Source organism: Schistocerca serialis, chromosome 4, assembly GCF_023864345.2.
Source record: "Schistocerca serialis cubense isolate TAMUIC-IGC-003099 chromosome 4, iqSchSeri2.2, whole genome shotgun sequence".
NCBI lineage: Eukaryota > Metazoa > Arthropoda > Insecta > Orthoptera > Acrididae > Schistocerca > Schistocerca serialis.
The window spans coordinates 417,310,541-417,336,271 of record NC_064641.1 but is presented as its reverse complement, the minus strand read 5'-3'; the positions used below and the strand labels follow the sequence as shown (position 1 = coordinate 417,336,271).

Genomic DNA, 25,731 nt, shown 5'->3' with positions numbered 1-25,731 from the left:
CACCTTCCCCAGGTGGCGCCACGCAGACCGATTTCCCATATACAGGGACAGCGGGAATTTCGCATGTTGCATAAAACTCTTCATGAAACGCAAGATATCGGGGTGGATTGCAACTTACGAGTCCCTTAAAAGTCCGCCGTTTATCCGCTGGAGTTGCGAGTTGGGCGGTTGGGGTGGGGCACGTATGGGTGCGGGTGGAGTGATTGTCGGTCCACAACTTCGTGTGGCACAAGCACTGGAGTTGGGGCTCCTGTGGTGGACAGAGGATGCAGGCTTTGTGTGTGGGGTGGGACAATGGGCACTGTGGGCCCATCGATGTCTTAGTCGGCTTGGCGTCCTATAGATGGCGGTATCGTCGTTGCAGGAGGTCATGTTGCGGGAGACCTACTGATGACGGTATGTTTTGTGGTGCGCTCGACATGGTGGACGTAGTGTTGTCAGATTCGCGTAGATGGAGGTATTGCATGTGGTTTTGTCGTAGTTTCATAGATGGCGATACTGTGTTTTTGCAGTATGGTTGGCGTAGTTTCGTCGGATTCCTGTAGATGGAGGTGTCGTTTCTGGGCTGGATGTCAATGTAGTTTAGTCACATTCCCATAGATGGCAGTATGGTGTCTTCACGAAATAGACGCCCGAGTGGCCTGGGTATTTCACAGATGGCGGTATGGTATGTTTACTGTGGAGATTCATGTCGTTGGTATGAGAGGGCGCGCTCGACCACTAACTCTTTATTTATTGCTCTTGTCTATTTGGTTTATTCATGTATTCTTTATTTCGTATTACCTCGCTCCCTACAGACTTATCACCACCCACACTAGCCGTCCCGGGGACTTGCTAACGACACACCCTATCCCAAGTCTATTTTCTTGCGGAGCATCATGCGTTATTATATTTTATTTCACATCCATTGTTTAGAGGTATTGTCGTTCACCGTACTGCGGTGGTCGCAGTGTTACCACACGACGGGGGGGACGGTGACAACGTACCAGACCCCGCCGGGCACCGCAACCGCCGCACGGCACCCACCCGACGCCGCCGCCTCCACGCGACGCTCCGACCAGTGGGCCGACACCGCCCATCCGGCACCCACCACCGGCTGACTAAGCGATACGCCGGCGCCGACACCGCCAACCCCCGCCGCTCCCGCGAGCACGGAGGCAGCACCCATCGCAGCGCCCACGCCAGCGGCAAGGGTCCCACAAACCGATACGCCTCAGTCCGCCGCACCCAATGCAGCGCACTGGGTGCGGTGCGCCCGGCCAAACCGATACGGCCAGAGATGCGACACACAAGAAACAAGCAAGGGTGGGTGGGTGGGCCAGACGGGTCCCTGGAGCCCAGCCGCCGGGGTCTCGTCTCGCGACAAGACGAATCCCCCAAAGCTAGGGCTGAATCTCAACAGATCGCAGCGTGGCAACTGCTCTACCGAGTACAACACCATGCCCGGTACCTAAGTCGTCTACAGACGATTTCGAGTCCCGACATCGAAATATAGACACCCATGGTCGATCGGTAGGGGCAGGGCGGCGCCGGGAACAGATCACAGACAGCGCCGCCCGAGTGCCCCGTCCGGCAAATGTGTTAGACCCGTACATCGCGGCGCCACGTGGGTCGACCGCGCCTAGTAAAGTCACGTTTTTCGAGCCTTTCGACCCTCGGGACTCCTTAGCGATATCATTGCGACAATGTCTAGACGGGATTCGGACTTAGAGGCGTTCAGGCTTAATGCCAAGGATGGTAGGTTCGCACCACCGACCGCTCGGCCGAGTGCGTGAACCAAATGTCCGAAACTCCGTCTTGTACTGAGCAGGATTACTATCACAACGACAGAGTCACCAGTAGGGTAAAACTAACCTGTCTCACGACGGTCTAAACGCAGATCACGTTCCCTTTTAGTGGGTGAACAATCCAACGCTTGGGAAATTCTGCTTCGCAATGATAGGAAGAGCCGACATCGAAGTAACAAAAAGTGAAGTCGCTATGAACGCTTGGCTGCCACAAGCCAGTTATCCCTGTGGTAACATTTCTGACACCTCTTGCTGGAAACTCTCCAAGCCCAAAAATCCATAGGCCGTGCTTTTGCAGTCCCTATGCGTACTGAACATTGGGATCAAGCCAGCTTTTGCCCTTTTGCTATACGTGAGGTTTCTGTCCTCGCTGTGCTGGCCTTAGGTCACCTGCGTTATTCTTTGACAGATGTACCGCCCCAGTCCAACTCCCTGCCTGGCAGTGTCCTCGTACCGGATCATGGGAGGGAGTAAACTGCGCCGCACACGGGGACGCGCCGACGCACACGAGACGCACGGCATGCGTAGGCTTGCACCCACACGCACCGCACGCTGTGGCGCACGGACACAGAGCCACGGCGCGAACGCATCTCTAACATGCTTGGCTCGGGAACACCGTGACGCCCGGTTGTTACACCACGATGCACGCGCTCCGCCTAACCAAGTAAGTAAAGAAACAATGAAAGTAGTGGTATTTCACTGGCGATGTTGCCATCTCCCACTTATGCTACACCTCTCATGTCACCTCACAGTGCCAGGATAGAGTCAAGTTCAACAGGGTCTTCTTTCCCCGCTAATTTTTCCAAGCCCGTTCCCTTGGTAGTTGTTTCGCTAGATAGTAGATAGGGACAGAGGGAATCTCGTTAATCCGCTCATGCACGTCACTAATTAGATGACGAGGCATTTGGCTACCTTAAGAGAGTCATAGTTACTCCTAGGCCGTTTACCCGCGCTTGCTTGAATTTCTTCACGTTGACATTCAGAGCACTGGGCAGAAATCAGATTGCGTCAACACCCGCTAGGGCCATCGCAATACTTTGTTTTAATTAGACAGTCGGATTCCCCCAGTCCGTGCCAGTTCTGAGTTGATCGTTGAATGGCGGCCGAAGAGAATCCGCGCACCTGCCCGCCCCCGGAGGAGCACGCTTAGGCGGATGCGGCCTCGCATAAAGGAAGATCCGTGGGAGGCCAAGGCACGGGACCGAGCTCGGATCCTGCACGCAGGTTAAAGCACCGGGGCGCGAAAGCCGCGGTAGCGCACGCATCCTGCACCGCCGGACAGCACGAGGCCGACCAACGGCGAGAGCAGACCACGCCCGCGCTAAACGCCCGCACTTACCGGCACCCCTACGGCACTCACCTCGCCCAGGCCCGGCACGTTAGCACTGACCCACTTCCCAACCAAGCCCGAGACGCCCCGATCCTCAGAGCCAATCCTTATCCCGAAGTTACGGATCCAATTTGCCAACTTCCCTTACCTACATTATTGTATCGATTAGAGGCTCTCCACCTTGGAGACCTGCTGCGGATATGGGTACGAACCGGCGCGACACCTCCACATGGCCCTCTCTCGGATTTTCAAGGTCTGAGGGGAAGATGGGGACACCGCCGCAACTGCGGTGCTCTTCGCGTTCCAAACCCTATCTCCCTGCTAGAGGATTCCAGGGAAATCGAACGCTCATGCAGAAAACAAAACTCTTCCCCAATCTCCCGACGGCGTCTCTGGGTCCTTTTGGGTTACCCCTACGAGCATCTCTAAAAGAGGGGCCCGACTTGTATCGGTTCCACTGCCGGGTTCCGGAAAAGGAACCGGATTCCCTTTCGCCCAACGGGGGGCCAGCACAAAGTGCATCATGCTATGACGGCCCCCATCAACATCGGATTTCTCCTAGGGCATAGGATCGACTGACTCGTGTGCAACGGCTGGTCACACGAAACCATTCTCTGCGTCAGCCCTCCAGGGCCTCGCTGGAGTATTTGCTACTACCACCAAGATCTGCACCGACGGCGGCTCCAGGCAGGCTCACGCCCAGACCCTTCTGCGCCCACCGCCGCGACCCTCCTCCTCGTCAGGGCTTCGCGGCCGGCCGCAAGGACCGGCCATGACTGCCAGACTGACGGCCGAGTATAGGCATGACGCCTCAGCGCCATCCATTTTCAGGGCTAGTTGCTTTGGCAGGTGAGTTGTTACACACTCCTTAGCGGATTCCGACTTCCATGGCCACCGTCCTGCTGTCTTAAGCAACCAAGACCTTTCATGGTTTCCCATAACCGTCGATTCGGCGCGTTAACTCGGCGTTAGGTTCATCCCACAGCGCCAGTTCTGCTTACCAAATGTGGCCCACTTGGCACTCCGATCCGAGTCATTCGCTTGCGGCTTCAGCATATCAAGCAAACCGGAGATCTCACCCATTTAAAGTTTGAGAATAGGCCCAAGGCCTCTAATCATTCGCTTTACTGGATGATACTCGTACGAGCACTAGCCATCCTGAGGGAAACTTTGGAGGGAACCAGCTACTAGACGGTTCCATTAGTCTTTCGCCCCTGTACCCAGCTCCGACGATCGATTTGCACGTCACAATGGCTACGAACCTCCATCAGGGCTTCCCCTGACTTCGTCCTGGCCAGGCATAGTTCACCATCTGTTGGGTCCCATCGTCTACGCTCTAGGTGCGCATCACCTCGCAATGAGGACGAGACGCCCCGGGAATGCGGAGGCCGCCGCCCCGTGAAGGGCAGGGAAGCCCCATCCTCCCACGCCTTGCGCAAGGCGAGACCTTCACTTTCATTACGCCTTTAGGTTTCGTACAGCCCAATGACTCGCGCACATGTTAGACTCCTTGGTCCATGTTTCAAGACGGGTCGCGAAATTGTCCAAAGCTGAAGCGCCGCTCACGGGAGCGATTATTCCGCCCGAGAGCATCCCGAGCCAACAGCGACGCGGGTCCGGGGCCGGGCCAGGTAGGTCCGTCATCCGGGAAGAAACGCGCGCGCTTGCTGGGAGCCCGAGCGCCCAAAAGGGCGAATCGACTCCACCACATATACCGCCGAGCAGCCAGCCAGGACACGAGGGCTCTACCCAACAGACGCAAACCGAGGACCACCTAAGGACAGGCTGCGCACCCAGGCCGTAGGCCGGCACCCAGCCGGGCGCGACGTCCTACTAGCGGAGAAGTTCGGCCCACCGCGCACCGGAACGGCCCCACCCCACGGCGAGTGGAAAGACAACTGGACACGACTCCGCCGCGGATTGCTCCGCGTCGGCGGCCGGCCCCATCTGCCGAGGGCGGAGGCCAGAGGCCGGATGGGCGTGAATCTCACCCGTTCGACCTTTCGGACTTCTCACGTTTACCCCAGAACGGTTTCACGTACTTTTGAACTCTCTCTTCAAAGTTCTTTTCAACTTTCCCTCACGGTACTTGTTCGCTATCGGTCTCGTGGTCATATTTAGTCTCAGATGGAGTTTACCACCCACTTGGAGCTGCACTCTCTAGCAACCCGACTCGAAGGACAGGTCCCGCCGACGGTCGCACCGGCCGCTACGGGCCTGGCACCCTCTATGTGCCGTGGCCTCATTCAAGTTGGACTGGGGCTCGGCGCGAGGCGTCGGGGTAGTGGACCCTCCCAAACAGAACATACCACAACATGCGGTAGCCTGCGGGGTTCGGTGCTGGACTCTTCCCTGTTCGCTCGCCGCTACTGGGGGAATCCTTGTTAGTTTCTTTTCCTCCACTTAGTAATATGCTTAAATTCAGTGGGTAGTCTCGCCTGCTCTGAGGTCGTTGTACGAAGTGTCGCACGCCACACCGCCAGCAGGCTGTGCACGCTACCGGGAAAGTACCGGTATGCGAACCGCCAGGCGACGGGCGCGCATTGCACGTTTAAGGAGACGCGGCCGGCCCCACAGGCGGCCATGCCACTCCCAGGTCTCCGAAGGGGGCAAACGCCGCGCGCTTTAGTATACGTAGCCGACCCTCAGCCAGACGTGGCCCAGGAACGGAATCCATCGATGGCAATGTGCGTTCGAAACGTCGATGTTCATGTGTCCTGCAGTTCACATGTCGACACGCAATTTGCTGCGTTCTTCATCGACCCACGAGCCGAGTGATCCACCGTCCTGTGTGATCTTTTCTTAGTTTCCACCGACTCTTTCAAAACAGTTGCATATGCGGGACTGAGGCGTTTGACGGCCCCTGTTCCAGCGTTCTGTGTCCAACGGCCTCACGGCCGATGGGCGTCGTACGGCTCCACACCGGAGCGAACAGGCACTCGGGCGAAAGTCATTCAAAACTGGCGCCAGGCGCCGTAAGCCTGCCGCTTCAGAGCTTCAGCGCTTGTACCACACAAGAATCTTGTAAGTTTTGAAAAGCACGCGTAGTTCCGCACACGGCGCACGGCTACTGCGAGCCGTACAGGTAGCGTGTTGCGCGACACGACACGCACATCGAAAGACATGCAGTCTAGTCGGTAATGATCCTTCTGCAGGTAAACCTATGGAAACCTTGTTACGACTTTTACTACCTCTAAATGATCAAGTTTGGTCATCTTTCCGTTAGCATGGGCAACGACAGAGTCAATGCCGCGTACCAGTCCGAAGACCTCACTAAGCCATTCAATCGGTAGTAGCGACGGGCGGTGTGTACAAAGGGCACGGACGTAATCAACGCGAGCTTATGACCCGCGCTTACTGGGAATTTCTCGTTCATGGGGAACAATTGCAAGCCCCAATCCCTAGCACGAATGTAGTTCAGCGGGTTACCCCGACCTTTCGGCCTAGGAGGACACGCTGATTCCTTCAGCGTAGCGCGCGTGCGGCCCAGAACATCTAAGGGCATCACAGACCAGTTATTGCTCAATCTCGTGCTGCTAGAAACCGCTTGTCCCTCTAAGAAGAAAAGTAATCGCTGACAGCACGAAGGATTTCACACGACTAGTTAGCAGGCTAGAGTCTCTTTCGTTATCGGAATTAACCAGACAAATTGCTGCACCAACTAAGAACAGCCATGCACCACCACCCACCGAATCAAGAAAGAGCTATCAATCTATCAATCCTTCCGGTGTCCGGGCCTGGTGAGGTTTCCCGTGTTGAGTCAAATTAATCCGCAGGCTCCACTCCTGGTGGTGCCCTTCTGTCAATTCCTTTAATTTTCAGCTTTGCAACCATACTTCCCCCAGAACCCAAAATCTTTGGTTTCCCGGAGGCTGCCCGCCGAGTCATCGGAGGAACTGCGGCGGATCGCTGGCTGGCATCGATTATGGTTAGAACGAGGGCGGTATCTGATCGCCTTAGAAACTCTAACTTTCGTTCTTGATTAATGAAAACATACTTGGAAAATGCTTTCGCTTCTGTTCGCCTTGCGACGATCCAAGAACTTCACCTCTAACGTCGGAATACTAATGCCCCCACCTGTCCCTATTAATCATTACCTCGGGTTCCGATAACCAACAAAATAGAACCGACGTCCTATTCCATTATTGCATGCACACAGTATTCAGGCGGGCTTGCCTGCTTTAAGCACTCTAATTTGTTCAAAGTAAACGTGCCAGCCCACCGAGACACTCAATAAAGAGCACCCTGGTAGGATTTCAACGGGGTTCGCCTCGGGACGCACGAGCACGCACGAGGCAGTCGCACGCCTTCGGCTCGCCCCACCGGCAGGACGTCCCACGAAACATGTCAGTTAATCACCGACGGGCGGTGAACCAAAAGCGTGTGACACAAATCCAACTACGAGCTTTTTAACCGCAACAACTTTAATATTCGCTATTGGAGCTGGAATTTCCGAGGCTGCTGGCACCAGACTTGCCCTCCAATAGATACTCGTTAAAGGATTTAAAGTGTACTCATTCCGATTACGGGGCCTCGGATGAGTCCCGTATCGTTATTTTTTGTCACTACCTCCCCGTGCTGGGAGTGGGTAATTTGCGCGCCTGCTGCCTTCCTTGGATGTGGTAGCCGTTTCTCAGGCTCCCTCTCCTGAATCGAACCCTGATTCCCCGTTACAACCATGGTAGGTGCAGAACCTACCATCGACAGTTGATAAGGCAGACATTTGAAAGATGCGTCGCCGGTACGAGGACCGTGCGATCAGCCCATAGTTATTCAGAGTCACCAAGGCAAACGGACACACGAGCCGACCGATTGGTTTTGATCTAATAAAAGCGTCCCTTCCATCTTTGATCGGGACTCTGTTTGCATGTATTAGCTCTAGAATTAACACATTTATCCAAGGAAAGTGGGTACGATCTAAGGAACCATAACTGAATTAATGAGCCATTCGCGGTTTCACCTTAATGCGGCTTGTACTGAGACATGCATGGCTTAATCTTTGAGACAAGCATATGACTACTGGCAGGATCAACCAGGGAGCTGCATCAACTTGAGCTGAGCAGCCAGCCGCCCGGGAGGGTGTCCCGGGGGCCCGCGCGATCACGCAAGCGTCCACTCAGTTATTCTTCAAACAGGAGGAGGCTGAGCTCCCCTGCACAATACACCTCGAAACCCTCTCATGTCCCGCCGGCGCGCAGCGCCGTCCCAAGTGCTTGGTCAGGATAGAGAGAGGCGCAATCGCCTGTAGTTAGGCGAGTAGACGCTTTAGGTGCGACCACCCGTGCTCCCAACAGAGCTTGCCACTGCCGACAGAATCCCGGGAGCGTGCTGTCGTGGCATTGCCGGCGGGAGACAACACGCGCCACCTACAGTGACCGGCAGCTCCAACGCCAGCGCCACAGAAGGACAAAAGCCCCACTTGGGCGCCAAAGCGAACTCTCCCAGCACAGCACACGTGCCAACACGTCCGCACAGCTGCGATACAAACCACCAGCAAGAACCGCTGGGTCGACCGAGCCGCAGACGGCGTCGCGGCGCCGAGTGCCGGCCGGCGGCGCATCTTTGACGCACACAGTCCTCAATCTGACCAGCACTCTGCAGATGTCCACCGCGCTTCGCACCAGGCCCGCGAGGACCTACTTTGGCCGCACGGCGACGCGCGCAGGGCGCGCCGGTGCGCAGCTGCGCCGCCTGCCGCGTCCGTCGGCTGGCGCGCCTCCCACTGACCGCTTCCACCAGCCGGCTGTAGCGCGTGCGCCGACGCACCGCGCGGCCAGCACGCCGGGCGGCGACCCCTCACCGGCCGGGGACGGTCCCACCCAGCCACCGCCGCGCATCGCTTCACACCCAGATGCCATTCACGTTCGTGGGCATGGTGGGTATCGCTGAAACAACCGGTTAGTAGCTCAACCGATCGTCGCCATCACTTATTCACCTCTAGCGAGAACAACCGCACCACAACAGGTTACCAGTTGTTCATTTGCGTAACTTCACCAGCAAACGCAGACGTCCATCGCCATTTGCACATGCAACGATTATTGCATGCCTGTGTCAGGTGTCACGACACACTACGTCATCCCACATACACGCAACAAAATGTGCACGCCTAGAGAACACGTAGTAGGTGGCCCCCGTACGTATGCGAAGTCCATTGCGCGACCGACTGTCAACCGGCCTCTGTAGCATATCGCAGATGTGGAACACGGTGCACCATGCTATCACGGTGTGTGAGAAGAGACGACTACGTCTGAATACACGGGGAACTACATAGCAGACGGCTCATGCTGATCGCCATCCAGGGCGTCCGTTTTTCCCACAACTCTCTATGGCGTACCACACTGCAAACCACCTCAAATAGGGAGATGACACGTAGCTGAGTGCACAACATCTGGACCGTATGGTTCGCCGTTCTTGGGCGCAGTCGTTGTACGGTCACACAAGTGCCTCCGTGTATCATTCAGTACATAAGGACCTATGTGCTGTACAGTGTGTGGTTTAGGCGTACGACATCAGTGGACAGTTGACACAGGCCGTACCAGAACGTAGACTGAGTGCTTCGGCATACGAATGCCAGTGAACAGCTGCGAAGGGCACTGAACACACAAACTCCTCACTGACCAGCTTGAGAACGTGGGGGGGGGGGGAGGGGGGCATCTACGTCCTGCTGCAATCCACATCACAGTGTATAGCAGTAGCATGTGGAAAGTAAGCAACACTTGCAAGGTGTTTAACATGAAGCGATACACAGGGGACCGGGAAGTGCGAGTAGCGAACAATATTGCGGGGCTTGCGGTTAAGCAACACTACAACTAATTTAATGAGTCGTGTGACACTTACAGAGCAGGTTGAGGCGCAACGTGGGATAGGTTAAGGCACAATGTGGGTTGGGCTAAGGCACAACGTGGGTTAGGTTAAGGCACAACGTGGGTTAGGTTAAGCCGCAACGTGGGTTAGGTTAAACCACAACATGGGTTAGGTTAAGCCACAACGTGGGTTAGGTTAAGCCACAACGTGGGTTAGGTTAAGCCACAATGTGGGTTAGGTTAAGACACAATGTGGATTAGGTTAAGCCACAACGTGGGTTAGGTTAAGCCACAACGTGGGTTAGGTTAAACCACAACATGGGTTAGGTTAAGCCACAACGTGGGTTAGGTTAAGCCACAACGTGGGTTAGGTTAAGCCACAATGTGGGTTAGGTTAAGACACAATGTGGATTAGGTTAAGTCACAACGTGGGTTAGGTTAAGGCACAATGTGGGTTAGGTTAAGGCACAACATGAGTTAGGTTAAGCCACAACGTGCGTTAGGTTAAGCTACAATGTGGGTTAGGTTAAGGCACAATGTGGGTTAGGTTAAGGCACAACGTGGGTTAGGTTAAGGAACAACGTGGGTTAGGTTAAGGTACACATTGTGGCAAGGGATGGTGTATTGGGGGGGGGGCAGGTTCGTTCATAGTGATTATAGTAAGTGGATGTGTATGGTATCATCAGGTATGTCACGTCAGGATGCAATTTTGTCTCATGACAGGTGGCTCTCCGGTTCCGTGCTTGTGGCAGGCGAGTGGCAGATGTGTGTCTTTCATTCCTGCCATTGTTTATGTGCTGAGATGCGAGGCATTGTTGTGATCTTGGGTGCACCCCTGTGTAGGACATGTGTGGGTGTTGGTGGCTTATCTGAGGAATGGTGGTTGTCGAAAGAGTGGGATATTCTGTTTTCTCAGTGGACCTCCCGGTGTGGTTATGATAGTGTGGATGGAGTAATGTGGCGAAGAGGATGCACTGGATGCTGTTCCATGCTGTGCTGGTGCTTACATATTGTGTCTGTGTGTGCTACAGGCAGAGAGTAGTGTGTGATAGAGTGTGTGGCTGACGTGTGGTTGATATTGTGCGCTCAGACTTTCACCATGTATAGGTACAGTTGTACATGTCATCTATATTCTGATGGCTCTGCATCCATTACTGATCAGTGCCGTGTATCAGTTTAATCTGGTTCCGGTCAAGTGCTGTTCTATCTCTGTACAGTAGTAGAAGTGTGACTCAACTACGTACTTACACGTCGCAGCAGCTTCCCCTGGTGTATGACATATGATTGTAAACAATCAGTCTATTAGTCGAAACCGGCGGTGTGGTGACGTCACGTGTCTGGGGTGGGGGAAGCTACACCCTGCCGGTGGGTCAGGGGTCAGACAAACTCTCCCCACACTGGGGGCTCGGACACTTATTACTCGTCTGAGTAATATATTGAGGAGGGCACTTAGCCATTGCGCCCAGACTTTGCGACTGCGAGTGCAACGCCCACGGGGACCGACACGGACTGGGAGCCTCCTCGCTGATCGCTCAGCATCGGAATCCGTATGGTGAGCAACGCGATCGCGCACCGACTTTCAGCATGTATAGGGACATTTTTTTTTCATTTGCCGCGCTGATTTTACCACCCACCACCTAAGTGCTTAAGGAGGGTCTATTTTAACCACTTGGCCGCTAAGTCCGGTGTACGGGTGCTGATGTAGTTGATGAAACTCACACCAGTTCCCGCATCCGGCCGCACCGTTGCCCGTGTCCCGCCACGTGGAGGCGAGTCTCTACTTTTTTTTTTTCTTTACTTTGGCAGATTTCCCAAAACCAATTTAACAAAAATTTACAAAATTAAATTTTGGATTAGAAGAAGGAAATACAAAGAAGAGTTTAGGCTGAAGAGGAGAAAAGACGATAGGAAAGGAAGAGATGATAGTTCCACCACCGTAGGATACTGAGGATGAGCGCCTTGGGATTTATCTTCAAGCCTTTGATCCTCAGTCTCTTAACCTTAGCCTAGGAAGTTCTATTCTATTCTATTTATAGCAATTGATATCTCTATTTATATTCTAGCTGGTTATTTATATATAGGTTTAGAGTGCCGTGGTAGCTGATGGCAATTGCGATGGTGCGCCGACACTGTTTATACCTAATTTCATACATTAATCTATTGTCCGTTGTAGGAGTACTTATGTAAGTATATTGCATGTCAGTTGTTTTATATTGAGTCTTAGTTTACCTTTTTCCACACTATGGTGTCTGTATGGGTGCTGCATATGGGTTTACTGTCTGTGTGTTCTTCCGTTCCTGTACTCTTTGTGGCATTCATCAGAAATTTTGTCTGTTAGTGCGTTCAATATGTCCCAAAGTTCAGGTGTTCTGATCGCATCGTATATGTGTTCCACTGTCTGTAGGTGTTGTATCCCTGGTGTGTTCCTGTGCTGTCTGTATTTCCCACAGAGTAGGATCGTGTGTTTGGGGGTTCCCATACCTCCACATGGACACGTTGACGTGTCTTTAAGACTCACGCGATTTATGTGCATGGGATAAGTTCTGTGGCCAGTCCTGAAATGCACAATGCCACGGCTAGGATCGGCATGTTTCATTCTTAACCTTTCCGTTATGTTCGGAAAAAATGTGTACACTCTCCGTCCCTTATCGCTTGTATCCCATTCCTGCTGCCATGTGTCGATTTTCCATTTTTTGAGGTCCCGCTTATTATTCAGCGGGGATCCAGTCAATATGTTGACCTGGTCTAGTCTACCCATCTTTAACCAGTACAGAGCGGCCCGATATTTGATTGTAATATCTATCAGGAAGATTCCTAGCACGACACACAGGGCTTCGACTGATGTAGTGCCAAAGGCTCCCGACAGTCGCAGAAGGACGCTTCTCTGACCTCGCCTAACCGCTGTTCTGTTTGTGGCGAGGTTGAGTCTGTGCGCCCACGTACTGGCCGCAAAGCTAAGCACTGATTCGAAGAGTGCACAGTGGTAAGTTCGTGTGACTGACAGAGGAAGTCTGTATTGTCCTGAATTAATCCTTGCCAGTTCATGTAGTAATTTTTCTGCCTTGTCTGTTGTTATTCTGATGTGTTCATGGAAGTTCAGTTTCTCATCTATGTATACACCCAAGTAACGGGTTACCGTCATTCTCTTTATGTTGTTGGTCTGTATTTTAATTGATGGATTGCGTCTGAGTTGTCCTTTCAGCAGTGTGTATGTTGTTTTGTTGCCTGCTATCTTGAGCTTGTTAGTGTTGCACCATTGTGTTATTGTGTGCAGTGTGCCACTCGCCTTCTCCTCTAGCTGGGCTCTTGTATTTGCTGACTTAACCACCAGTAGGTCATCTGCATAGGCGACAGCACCGTCTGTCCTCATATCCTCATCCAGCAGTTGCAGGAGAGGTTCAAAAATTATGTCCCAGAAGATGAGTCCACAGACCGATCCCTGCGGACATCCTTTGGTAATTTTCCTTATTACCTTCCGGTTGCCCACACGCCACTCCACTATTCTGTCTCTGCAGTAGTCTAATAGACTGTTTTAGGGCACAACATGGGTTAGGTTAGGGCACAACATGGGTTAGGTTAGGGCACAACATGGGTTAGGTTAGGGCACAACATGGGTTAGGTTAAGGTACACATTGTGGTAAGGCATGGTGTATTTGGGGGGGGGGGGCGGCGGCAGCAGCAGGTTCGTTCATAGTGACTATAGTAAGTGGATACCTGCGGCATCATCAGATATGTCACGTCAGGATGCAATTTTGGCTCATGGGAGGCGGCGCTCCGGTTCCGTGCTTGTGGCAGGCGAGTGGTAGACCTGTGTCTTTCATTCCTGGCATAGTTTATGTGCTGTAACACGAGGTAGTGTGGTGATGTTGGGTGCACGCCTGTGTTGGACATGTGTGGGTGTTTGTGGCTTATCTGAGAAATGGTGGTTGTTGGGAGAGTGGGATATTCAGTTTTCTAAGTGGACCTCCCGGTCTGGTTATGATAGTGTGGATGGTGCAATGTGGCGGAGAGGATGCACTGGATGTTGTTCCATGCTGGTGCTTACATATTGTGTGTGTGTGTGTGTGTGTGTGTGTCTGTTACAGGCAGAGAGTATTGTGTGATAAGAGTGTCTGGCTGACGTGTTGTTGTCATTGTGAGCACAGACTTTCAGCATGTATAGGGTCAGTTGTATACGTCATCTGTATTCTGATGGGTGTGCATCTATTACTAATCAGCGCCGTGTATAAGGTTAATCTGGTTCCAGTCGAAACTTTTCTATGTCTGTACAGTAGTAAAAGTGCGACTCCACTACGTAGCTACTCCTCTCGGCAGCTTCCCCCGGTGTATGGCAAATGATTATGCACGATCTGTCTATTAGTCAATACCGATAGCGTGACGACGTCACATGTCTAGGTTGGGGGAAGCTACACTCTGCCGGGGCATCAGGGCCGAGAAAGACTCTCCCCACGCAGGGGGGCTCGAACCCTCATTACGCTTCCGAGTAATGTACTGAGGAGCGCACTTAGCCATTGACCCGAGTTTTTGCGACTGCGAGTGCAACGCCCATGGGATCCGACATGGTCGGGGCGCCTCCTAGCTGATCGTTCAGCATCGGAATCCGTACAGTGAGCAACGCGATGGCGTCTGTAGCTCGTCAGTAGTACATGTCGGAACTCATGTATAGGGACAGCGGGAATGTCGCATATTGGGCATAACTATTTTTTTTTTCTTTATTGTGGTTTCATCCCCCGCCCCAAATGGGCAGGGAAGGGCTGTCAGCAGCACAATCCGCCGCTCTTCAGCCGAGTGACATGACAACTAAAACAAGAATAAAATAATACATACATAAGGAGGTAAAAAAAAGGGGAACATAAAACAGAGTAAGGGGAGAAAATGGAGGTAAAAATCACTGACATGTAGAAGTTCATTGGGGACAGTAAAAACAGTCACCAGAAAGTTAAAAAACACAGTGGGCGATTCTTAAAACACAGAGAAGACACTGGATGCGCATGCACAGTTTAAAAGTTGGCCACAGTATTAAAAACACTCCGAAAACAACACACTAAAAACCCACTTGGAGCACACACGACGAAGAGTAAAACTACCAGGCGGGTCCTGCCGAGGGAAAGGGCAGAGAGGATGGAAAAGGAGGGGAGAGCATGGGGCAGCTGGGGAAGCAGCGGGATGAAGAGAGGAGGGGCAACCGTGGGTTCACGAAGAGGCAGGAGACACATGGGGCGGGAGAGGAAAAGGGAAGTCAGGGCAGGAGGGAGCGCAGAGACACTGAAAGAAGGCACAAGAGATGGATGGGGAGTAGGAGGGAAAATCCGCTGAGAAGGAGGGAGGGGGAGGAGAGGGAGCCCTGAGGAGGAGGCAGGAAGAGGGGGTTAGAGTTGGTAGGAAGGGTAGATGTCAGGGCGAAGCTCATCATCCGGGAGTGGTAGACGGTGGAAGTTGTGTTGGGAAAGGAGATGGAGGGTGTGGAGATGGAGAGAGGGAGGGACACAACGAAAAAGGCGCGGCAACTGGTTGGGGGTGGAGAGGAAGGGAGACACCAGGGGGTGAGGGGGATCAAGGCGGCGGACAATATATAGTGTGCGGATGTGTTCAAGGAAAAGGAGAAGGTGGGGGAAGGGGATGAGGTCATAGAGGATGCGCGTGGGGGACGGAAGGCGGATGCGGAAGGCGAGGCGGAGTGCATGGCGTTCGAGGATTTGGAGGGCTTTATAGAACCGGGGAGGGGTGGAAATCCAAGCGATGCTGGCATAACAAAGGATGGGGTGGATCATGGATTTGTAGGTGTGAAGGATGGTGGAAGGATGCAGACCCCATGTCCGGCCGGACAGGAGTTTCAGGAGGCGGAGGCGGTTGTGAGATTTGTTTTGGATGGTAAGGAGATGGGGAGTCCAGATGAGGTGGCGGTCGAGTGTGAGGCCAAGGTATTTGAGGGTAGGAGTGAAGTGGATAGGACGGCCGTAAATGGTGAGGTAGAAATCATGGAGGCGAAAGAAGCGGGTGGTGCGGCCTATGATGATCGCCTGGGTCTTGGAGGGATTAACACAGAGGAACCACTGGTTGCACCAAGCGGTGAATTGGTCAAGGTGGGTTTGGAGGGTACGTTGGGACCGTTGAAGGGTAGGATAAAGGGCTAGGAAGGCGGTGTCATCAGCGAACTGGAGAAGATGAACAGGAGGGGGAGGTTTGGGCATATCAGCAGTGTACAGGAGATAGAGGAGAGGGGAAAGGAGAGAACCTTGGGGCACGCCGGCAGAGGGGTAGAAAGTACGGGAGTTGGAATTGTGGATAGTCACATAGGAGGGACGATGGGAGAGGAAGGAAGCAACGAGACGGACGAAGTTGATGGGGAGAGCATAATTCTGGAGTTTGAAAAGGAGCCCGGGATGCCAGACACGGTCATAGGCGTTCTGGAGATCAAGGGAAACAAAGATAGCAGAGCGACGGGAGTTAAGTTGGAGGGAAAGAAGATGGGTAAGGTTAAGGAGCTGGTCGTCAGCAGAGAAGGAAGGCCGGAAGCCACATTGGGTAAGAGGAAGGAGGCGGTGCTGGTTAAGTTGGCGGTGGATACGGCGAGAGAGGATGGCCTCAAAGACCTTACTGAGCACGGAGGTGAGGCAGATGGGACGATAGGAAGAGGTAGCAGAAGGGGGTTTGTTAGGCTTAGGGAACAGCAGGACACGAGAAGTCTTCCACAGGTCAGGGTAAAATTCAGTGGAGAGGAGGACATTGTACTGCGTAGCAAGGACAGACAGGAAGGATGGAGGGGATTCCTTGAGGTGACAGTAGGTGACGCCATCATGACCAGGGGCGGTGTTTCGTTTGGAGCAGAGGACGAGTGTGATGTCTTGCATGGTGATGCGAGTGTTGATATCGGAGGGGGGTAGCCGATCCAAGTACTGGAAGCTAGGGGCGAGCGGGGGGACAGAGGTGTCAGTGCGGTCAAGGACAGTGGGGAAGAGGGAGTAATCAAAATGGGGATCGTCAGGAATGGAGAAGACCTCGGACAGGTGGGAAGCAAAATGGTTAGCCTTACTGAGGTTGTCAGGAAAGGGTCGATCGTCATGGAGGATGGGGTAATGCGGGGTGGGATGGCTACCAGTAAGGCGATGGAAGGCTGACCAGTACTTGGAGGAGTTGACAGGGAGGGTGGAGTTGAGGCGTGTGCATGTCTGACGCCAGTCCCGGCGTTTCTTTGCTGTAAGGAGGTTCCGGATATATCGCTGTAATTGCCGGTGGCGGGTGAGAGTATCCTGGTCACGAGTGCGGAGGAAGGAGCGGTAGAGCCTGCGCAATTCACGCAGAAGAAGGACGGCCTGTGGAGGAAGCATAGGGCGGTGAGGGTGGATGAGTTTGGTAGGGACATGAGCCGCCACAGCGTCAGTGATGGTCTTCTGAAGGAAGGAAGAGGCATGGGTGATGTCATCAGGGTGGTGGAAAGTGAGGGGGTGACTTTCAACCTGTAAGGCAATGGATTCCCGGTAGGCATCCCAATTGGCACGGTGGTAGTCATGGACAGATTTTGGAGGGGCAGGTGGGCGGGTGGCTGCAGTGGCAGGACAGGTAGAGGAGATGGTGAGAAGGACAGGGAGATGGTCACTACCGACAGGATCGAGGACATCAACGGCAATGCGACCAAAGAGGTTGGGGGAAGTGAGGATAACATCGGGGGTAGAGTTACTTTCAGGACGGGTGTGCTGTGGGAGAGGAACAAGGTCACCATGGAGGGTGGCAAGGAACTGATGCCACCGCCAAAGGGTGGCAGGGTCATGGCTGGGGATGTTGAGGTCAGCGGTGATCACATAGGTGGAGAAGGTACGGTCAACATGGGAAATGAAGTCAAAGGGGAGAGGAGCTGCGGGGCGAATATAGATAGTGGCACAGGTGACGGTGAGGGAGGGAAAAAAGAGGCTGAGGAGAAGGTGTTCAGTTGGGTCATTGAGGAGGGGTTGTGGCCGGACAGGGAGATGCCGGAGGTGGCTGATAGCGACCCCGCCTGGAGCTAGGGGAAGGGGATTGTCAGTGCGGTGAAGGAGATAAGGGGAGATGCGGACCACATGGTGGGGTTGGAGGAAGGTTTCATTAAGGATGAAGGAGTCAACCTGGTGCTGGGAGAGGGTATGCATGAAGAGGTATTTGTTTGCAGGGAGGGAGCGAATGTTGAGGTAGAGGAGACGATACTGTTGACGAGCCATGGGGTTGGGTGTGGGAAGGGTGTGGGAAGGGGAGAGAGGGGCTTAAACGAGGGTTTCTAGGCGGGTGAACGTAAAGTGGGCCTGGTTGTGGGAGTACGTGGCGTAGGTGGTTAAGTGGAAAATAGAGCGGGCAGCGAGGGGAATCTGCTGGAGTGTGTGGGGGCGCTGGAAGGGGTGGATGTTCTGCAGGACGACGGTGAGGAACTGGATGATGTCTTCTGCTGTAGGGGGATGGTGGAGGGAATTGTTAGGGTAAATAGGTGGGTAAATGGGGCGAACGGGGACAGTGAGTTCAGGGTTGGTGGGAGGGGGCTTGGCTTTGCATTTGGAGGAATAGGTGGGGTGAGGTTCATTGAAGGTGTTGCAGGATGGGGGGGAGGCGAGGTTGGGACACTGTTTGAGGAAGTGGGAGGCTTTACAATCGGGGCAGGTGGGTGGGTTCTTGCAGTTTTGGGTGAGGTGGTCATTGTACAGAAGACAACGCTGGCAGCGGTAGGATTGAGGAGGGGAATGGGACGGGTCAACAGGGTGGCGGCGGTTGAAAATCAGGGCTCCCTGCGTGAGGAGGTGGTCGATGGAGGAGGCGGACTCTGTAAAGATACGCATGAGGAAAGTAGGGCCAGAGGAGTTGTAAATACGGCGGGCAGAGCGGACTTCCAGGGAGGGGTGGGCATTCAGTTCCGCCAACACCTCAGCCTCCGTGACCACAGGGCTAAGTTTTGTGATGACGGAAGTGAGGGTCGGCGGACGACGAGGTGGTTGGGGTTGACGAGGAGAGGAGGATGTAAGGAATGGGGTGAGGGATGCGTGGAGCCCAAAGGTGATGCGGGGAAGGCGCCGGAGGAGATCAGTACGGAAGGACGGAGAGGGAGACTTGATGAGGACAGAGTCTCTGCGAGGGATAAGTTGGGTGATGGGTGCACTGGGTATGTACTTCCGGATTTCAAGGGTGAGGGTGCGGGCATCCAGGAATTTCGGATCAGGGTTGGCTAGGACAAAGGTATACAGGGAGGGGGCTGGAGAGGAGGGAGGTGGGGTGGTATCCATAGCGGGGTCAGTGGAAGGTGGGGTGGGCAGTGGCTTTTTGGAGGAAGGAGTAGAGGAGAGGTCGCCACTGGGCCGTTTGGAAATTTTTTGGCGGGTGTTGCCTGGGAGGAGGGATGAGGGACTGGATGGATGGGGAGGTGGTGGGAGGCGGGCCCTCCTGTGAGGCAGTAGCACCGGATGAGAGGGTAGGGCGCTCTGTGGCGGCGACTGTGGCGCGGCGGGAGGAGACTCTGGCAGGGGAAGCAGCAGTAGTCGCAGGGGGGAGAGGGAGAAAGTCGTCTCGGCGGGCGACAGGAGGGGGAGGGGGGTTGGGAGCATGGACAGAGGCAGGAGCAGGAGAAGCAGCAGGGGCAGGAGCAGGGGTAGGAGCAGGAGTGACATACAGGTGGGGATACATCTATGGAGAGGAGACTGATGGGCAGGAGACTGTGAGTAGGGGAGGTGCATGAGACGGGTGAATCCCAGAGGAAGCACTCCATGACGTTACAGTGGGGGCAGGTGAAGGAGAGGTGTAGATGATGGTGGTAGTTGGGGCGTCCATGATCGCAGGCGGCAGCGAACACCGAGAGACGGCGGCAGCGGCGTGCACCGAGAGACGGCGGCAGAAGAAGCGGCGAGCACCAAGAGACGGCGACAGCGTCGGCTGCGGCGGCGGCGGCGGCTTCGGCTGAAGAAGCGGCGACCAGGTGGCGGCGGCAGAAGAGGAAGCGGCGAGCACCGACAGACGGCGACCAAGCGGCGGCGGCGGCGAGCACCAGGCGGCGGCGAACGGACGACGACGGCGGCTGCGGCGGCGGCGGCGGCGGGCAGTAGTGACGGCGTGCAGACGGGCAACAACACGACAAACACGGTTGGGGTTCTTCCACGTCGAAGATACACCCTGAGAGTACCCCAGGCAGTGCGAGTCCTCGATGAGGAAGTGAGGGAATCCAACCCTCGAATGTGGCATAACTCTTTTTCTTTTTTTTTTCCTTTATTGTAATTTTAAACACCTGTACAGGCGGGCTGTCAGCAGCATAGTACGCTGCTCTTCAGCCTTAAGTGGAACAATAGACATAACAGGGAGGTGATATATACAATACAAAAAACGGCGGCAAAAAATGGAGATACAAAAAAACAAACAAGAAGCCGTTCACGTTGGACGAAAAGAAACACTAACACTTGGAGACACGGCGCACAAAACACGGAGAACGGCGACGGCACATGTGAACAGTTGAGTTGTAACTGCACGAAACACAAAACGATGCACACACACTAAACACTGATGGCGATGATCTCCGGCGCGCGAATGTTCACTGAGCGTGTACGAGTCCGGGGACCTGCCAAGAGAGGAGGTGGAGGAGGAGGAAGGGGAAATGGGAGAGGGGAGAGCAGAGATGCCATGGGCAAAGGAGGGCGGGGGGGGAGGAAGGGGGTGGGGAAGCCCGGTGGAGAGGGGAGGAGGGAGGGGGGAAAGGAAAGAGAAGGGAAGGGAAAGGGGGGGAGGGAGGGTGCCTAAAGGAAAGGACACAGGAGGTGGGGGGGAGGATCAAAGTTGATAGGAGGGGTAGATGCAGGGGAGGAGGACATCATCAGAGAGGGGGAGCTGGCGGAAGCCACCTTGGGAGAGGGTAAGGAGGGTGGATAGATGGAGACCAGGTGGGACATGGGAATACAGGCGCAGCAGCAGGCGGGGGTGGGTGAGGATCGGGGATACGAGCGGGTGAGGAGGATCGAGTTTACGGGAGGTGTACAGGATCCATATCCTTTCAAGGAAAAGGAGGAGGTGGGGGAAGGGGATTAGATCATACAGGATCCGTGTGGGGGAGGGGAGACGGATGCGATAGGCGAGGCGGAGAGCATGGCGTTCAAGGATTTAGAGGAATTTATAAAAGGGAGGGGGGGCGGAGATCCAAGCCGGATGGGCATAACAAAGGATAGGGCGGATGAGGGATTTATAGGTGTGGAGGATGGTGGAGGGGTCCAGACCCCACGTACGGCCAGAGAGGAGCTTGAGGAGACTGAGTCGGGAGTGTGCCTTGGCTTGGATTGTCTGGAGGTGGGGAGTCCAGGAGAGGCGACGGTCGAGGGTGACGCCAAGGTACTTAAGGGTGGGAGTGAGGGCGATAGGACGGCCATATATGGTGATGTAGAAATCAAGGAGGCGGAAGGAAGGGGCGGTTTGGCCTACAATGATCGCCTGGGTTTTGGAGGGATTGACCTTGAGCATCCACAGGTTGCACCAAGCGGTGAACCGGTCAAGATGGGATTGGAGAAGGTGTTGGGAGCGCTGTAGGGTGGGGGCAAGGGCAAGGAAGGCGGTGTCATCGGCGAACTGGAGAAGGTGGACGGGGGGTGACGGCAGGGGCATGTCCGCCGTGTACAAAAGGTACAGAAGGGGGGAGAGGACGGAGCCTTGGGGCACACCGGCGGAGGGGAAAAGGTGTAGGAATCTGTGTGATGGATGGTGACATAGGAAGGACGGCGGGAGAGAAAGGAGCCGATCAGACGGAAGTAGTTAATGGGAAGGGCGAAGGTTTGGAGCTTGAAGACGAGACCGGAATGCCATACGCGGTAATAGGCACGTTCGAGGTCCAGGGAGAGGAAGATTGCGGAGCGACGGGAATTAAGCTGTTCGGAAAGGAGATGAGTGAGGAGAAGGAGGAGGTCGTCGGGAGAGAAGGACGGCCGAAAGCCACACTGGGTAACGGGAAGGAGGTGGTGCTGGCGGAGATGCTGGTGGATGCGGCGGGTGAGGAGAGATTCCAGGACCTTGCTGAAGACCGAGGTAAGGCTGATGGGACGGTAGGAGGAGACGGCGGACGGCGGTTTGCCAGGGTCAAGGAACATGAGGATACGGGAGGTTTTCCACAGGTCGTGGTAGTAACCGGTGGACAGGACTACATTGTAGAGCCCGGCCAGGGCGGAGAGGAAAGAGACAGGAGCTTCACAAAGGTGACGGTAGGTGACACGATCGTGACCAGGAGCGGTGTTGCGTTCGGTGTGGAGTGTAGCAATGAGATCCTGTGTAGTGATAGGGGCATTGAGTTCCGTGAGTGCAATGTTGCCCAAGTACTGGAAACCTGGAGCGAGGGTAGGGACGGAGGTGTCAGTTCGATCGCGGATATCCGGGAAGAGGGAGTAATCGAACTGGGGATCATCGGGGATGGAAAAGACATCGGAGAGGTAGGAGGCAAAGTGATCCTTGTGTCAAGGAAAGGTGATCATCATGGAGAAGAGGATAATAGGGGGAGGGTTTAGTTCCAGTAAGGCGACGGAAGGCTGACCAGAACTTGGACGAGTTGATTGGTAGGGTAGCATTTAAACGTGTGCATGTCTGTCGCCAATCCCAAGGTTTCTTAGCCGCTAGCAAATTACGAATGTGTCGCTGGAGTTGCCGGTGGCGTCGTAGTGTGTCCGGGTCACGCGTGCGGAGGAAGGCACGGTAGAGACGACGGGATTCACGGAGGAGGAGAATGGCCTGCGGGGGTAAGGTAAGATGGTGGGGGTGGATGGCGACAGTAGGGACGTGGGCCTCCACAGCCTCAGACAAGGTCTGCTGGAGAAAGGAGGCGGCATGGGTGACATCGTCAGGGTGGCGGTGGGGGAAGGGGTGGCTATCAACCTGGGTGGAGAGGGTATCCCGGTAGGCATTCCAGTCGGCACGGGAATAGTCATGGACATACTTAGGGAGAGGGTCAGTACGAGGGTCGGGTCGGGGGCGACGTCCGTCTGAAACGGTGATGAGGGAGGACAGGGAGATGGTCACTACCAATAGGCTCCAGGACATCCACCGTTATGCGACCAAGGAGGTTGGGGGAGGAGAGAATAACATCGGGAGTGGAGTTGGATTCGGGACGGGTGTGCTGGGGGATGGCGATGAGATCGCCTTGAAGGGTGGAGAGGAACTGATGCCACCGCCGTAACTGGGCAGCGGAACGACTATGGATGTTGAGGTCATCGGCGATCACGTAGGAGGAGAAGGTACGGTCGACGTGGGAGAGGAAGTCGAAGGGAAGAGGAGCGTTGGGGCGGACATAGATGGTGGCGCAGGTAACAGTAAGGCCGGGGAAGAAGAGACTAAGGATCAGGTGTTCGGTGGGGGCGGGAAGGAGAGGTTGGAGCCGAACGGGGATCTGGCGGCGGTGACAAATAGCAACTCCGCCACGCGCAATTGGGAGGGGATTATCAGAGCGGTCGAGGAGATAGGGCGAAGTGTGGATGGTGTGGTGGGGTTGGAGGAAGGTTTCATTAAGGAGGAAGGCATCCACACAGTGGGTGGCAAGGGTGTGCAGGAAGAGGTTCTTGTTGGCGGTAAGGGAGCGGATGTTGTTGAAAAGGATACGTTGCTGTCTCGCCATGACAGGGATTTGGACGAGGGTGTCAAGGCGGGAGAAGGTGAAATGGGCCTGGCAGTTGGAGTAGGTGGCGTACATCTTGAGTTGGAATATGGAACGGGCGGCGAGGGAGATCTGCTGGAGGGCGTGGGGGCGCTGAAAGGGATGAACATTTTGAAGGACGATTGTGAGGAACCTGATGATGTCCTCATCGGTGGGGGGGGGGGGTACGAAGGGAATTGCCAGGAGGGGTGGGGGCGTCCAGAGGACGGACAGGTACGGTGAGTTCAGGAGTGGTTGGAGGGTGTCGGGCTTTACACTTTTGGGAGTAGGTGGGATGTGGGAGATTGCAGGTATTACAGGAGGGAGGGGAATGGAGGTTAGGGCACTGCCGGAGGAAGTGCGCTTGCCGACAATGCGGGCAGGTGGGGGCCTTGTGGCACTCAGCTGTTGGGTGTGCATTATAGCGCAGACACCTCTGGCAGCGCAGGGATTGAGGAGGGGAATGGGAGGGGTCGACCTTGTACCGCTGGTTGAAGAGGAGGGGACCCTTCTTCAGGAGACGATCAATGGAGGGGGCGTCCTCAGAGAAAACCCGCATAAGGCGGGTGGGGCCGGCCGAGTTGAAAATGCGGTGGACCACCCGCACCTCCAGCGTTGGATGGGCTTTGAGCTCCGCCAACACCTCCTCCTCCGTGATCGACGGACTGAGCCGAGTGATCACGGCAGTGAGGGTCGGCGGGCGACGCGGGGGTTGTGGTTGGTGGGTAGGAGATGGAGAAGGAGCAGGGGTAAGGGTGGCATTGGGACCAAAACGGGTGATGGGGCGGTGGGAGAGGATGTCAGTATGGAGAGTTGGGCTGGGGGAGGAGATGAGAACAGAATCCCGTCTGGGAATAAGGAGAGAGATGGGGGCACCAGGGAAATGCTGGCGGAGGAGGAGGGAGAGATTCCGGGCCTCGAGAAAGGAAGGATTGTGATGGGACAGGAGATATTTGTATAAACAGGGGGGGAGGTGGAGGAGGAGGAGGAGGAGGAGGAGGAGGAGGAGGAGGAGGGAGCAGGACCAGGCGGGGAGACATCCATGGCACCCTGGGGGGGGATGGAGGTCGGGGCGGGGCCTTTTTGGGAGCGGAGGAAGTGGTGGTGCCACTAGTGCGTTTGACGGCGGCAGAAGGGCGGGTGGTGACAGGACGGATGGGAGCAATGGGGAGGTGGTGGGAAGGGACAGGTCCCGGTGTGGACGCAGCAGTCGGCGCCGGAGAAGGTGACGGTGACGGCAAAGGCGGAGGGGAAGGCGACGGCGGCGATGATGACGGTGGTGGCGGTGGCGGCGATGGCGATGGCGATGGCGATGGCGATGGCGACGGGGAGAGCTGGGCGTGGACAGTGTCGCGATGGGCCACCACCCGAGCCGGAGCTGCAGTGACAGGCTGGAGGAGTGGGGGGAAAGGATCAGAACGAGAGGAGCGAGAGGAAGAAGCGGGAGAGGGGGCGACAAAGATAGAGGGTGAAGGGAGAGTGAGGAGAGGTGGGATGGAAGGAGGGGGGTGTGACTGGGCACGCCAAGTGATAGTGGTGGAGGCGGCGGAAGGGGATGTATAGACGATGGCGGTGGTGGTAGTGGTGGCGGTGGTGGTGGGAACGGACATGACGACAGGGAGAAAAAACGCACAGCACGAAAAGGAAAGGACACAAACTGGGAACAGACGAAGACGCAGACGGACGAAGACCAGGGTCGGACGACCGGGGTCGGACTGCGACGGCGACGGCGGCGGCGGCGGCGGCGGCGGCGAGAACCGAACTGCGACGGCGACTGCGACGTCGACGGCGGCGGCGGCGGCGGCGGCGGTGGCGGCGAACAGACGGACGGACAGCAAGTAGCAGCGGTAGCGGCGCAGACGGACAGCGAGCAGGCAGGCGGACAGACGGACGGACGAACGAACGAACGAACGAACGAACGAACGAACAGCTACAGCAGGCAGCGGCGGGCAGACGGACAGACAGACAGACAGACAGACACAATCTTCGAAAGCGGATATTCCAACCTGAGAGTAGCCCAGGCTTTGCAATCAGGCGCCTTCGAATGAAGGGATACAACCCTCTGATCCTGGCATAATTCTTCATGAAACGCAAGTTATAGGGGTGGATTGCACCTTACGAGTGCGGGAAAAGTCCGCCGTTCTTCCGCTGGAGTTGCGAGTTGGGCGGTTGGGGTGGGGCACGAACGGGTACGGGTAGAGTGATTGCCGGTCC

General features: G+C 55.3%; 2 long non-coding RNA genes, 1 other non-coding gene and 1 pseudogene across 3 annotated transcripts in view; 1 reads left to right on the top strand and 3 right to left on the bottom strand.

Annotated features, from left to right (window-relative positions):
• LOC126474986 (uncharacterized) overlaps nt 1-25,731 on the bottom strand; it is a 490,806-nt gene that overhangs the window by 389,494 nt on the left and 75,581 nt on the right. The gene's annotated exons all lie outside the window — the stretch shown is intronic.
• On the bottom strand, nt 1,368-5,569 carry LOC126475641 (large subunit ribosomal RNA). The gene has a single exon (XR_007586749.1). It is a non-coding gene; the product is annotated as a large subunit ribosomal RNA (ribosomal RNA).
• Nucleotides 5,137-25,731, top strand: part of LOC126474987 (uncharacterized) — a 234,542-nt gene continuing 213,947 nt past the window's right edge. The window contains exon 1 of the long non-coding RNA XR_007586623.1: nt 5,137-5,202. This is a non-coding gene — a long non-coding RNA (uncharacterized LOC126474987). The remainder of the gene's footprint in view (nt 5,203-25,731) is intronic.
• Nucleotides 5,757-5,911, bottom strand: LOC126476497 (5.8S ribosomal RNA; annotated as a pseudogene).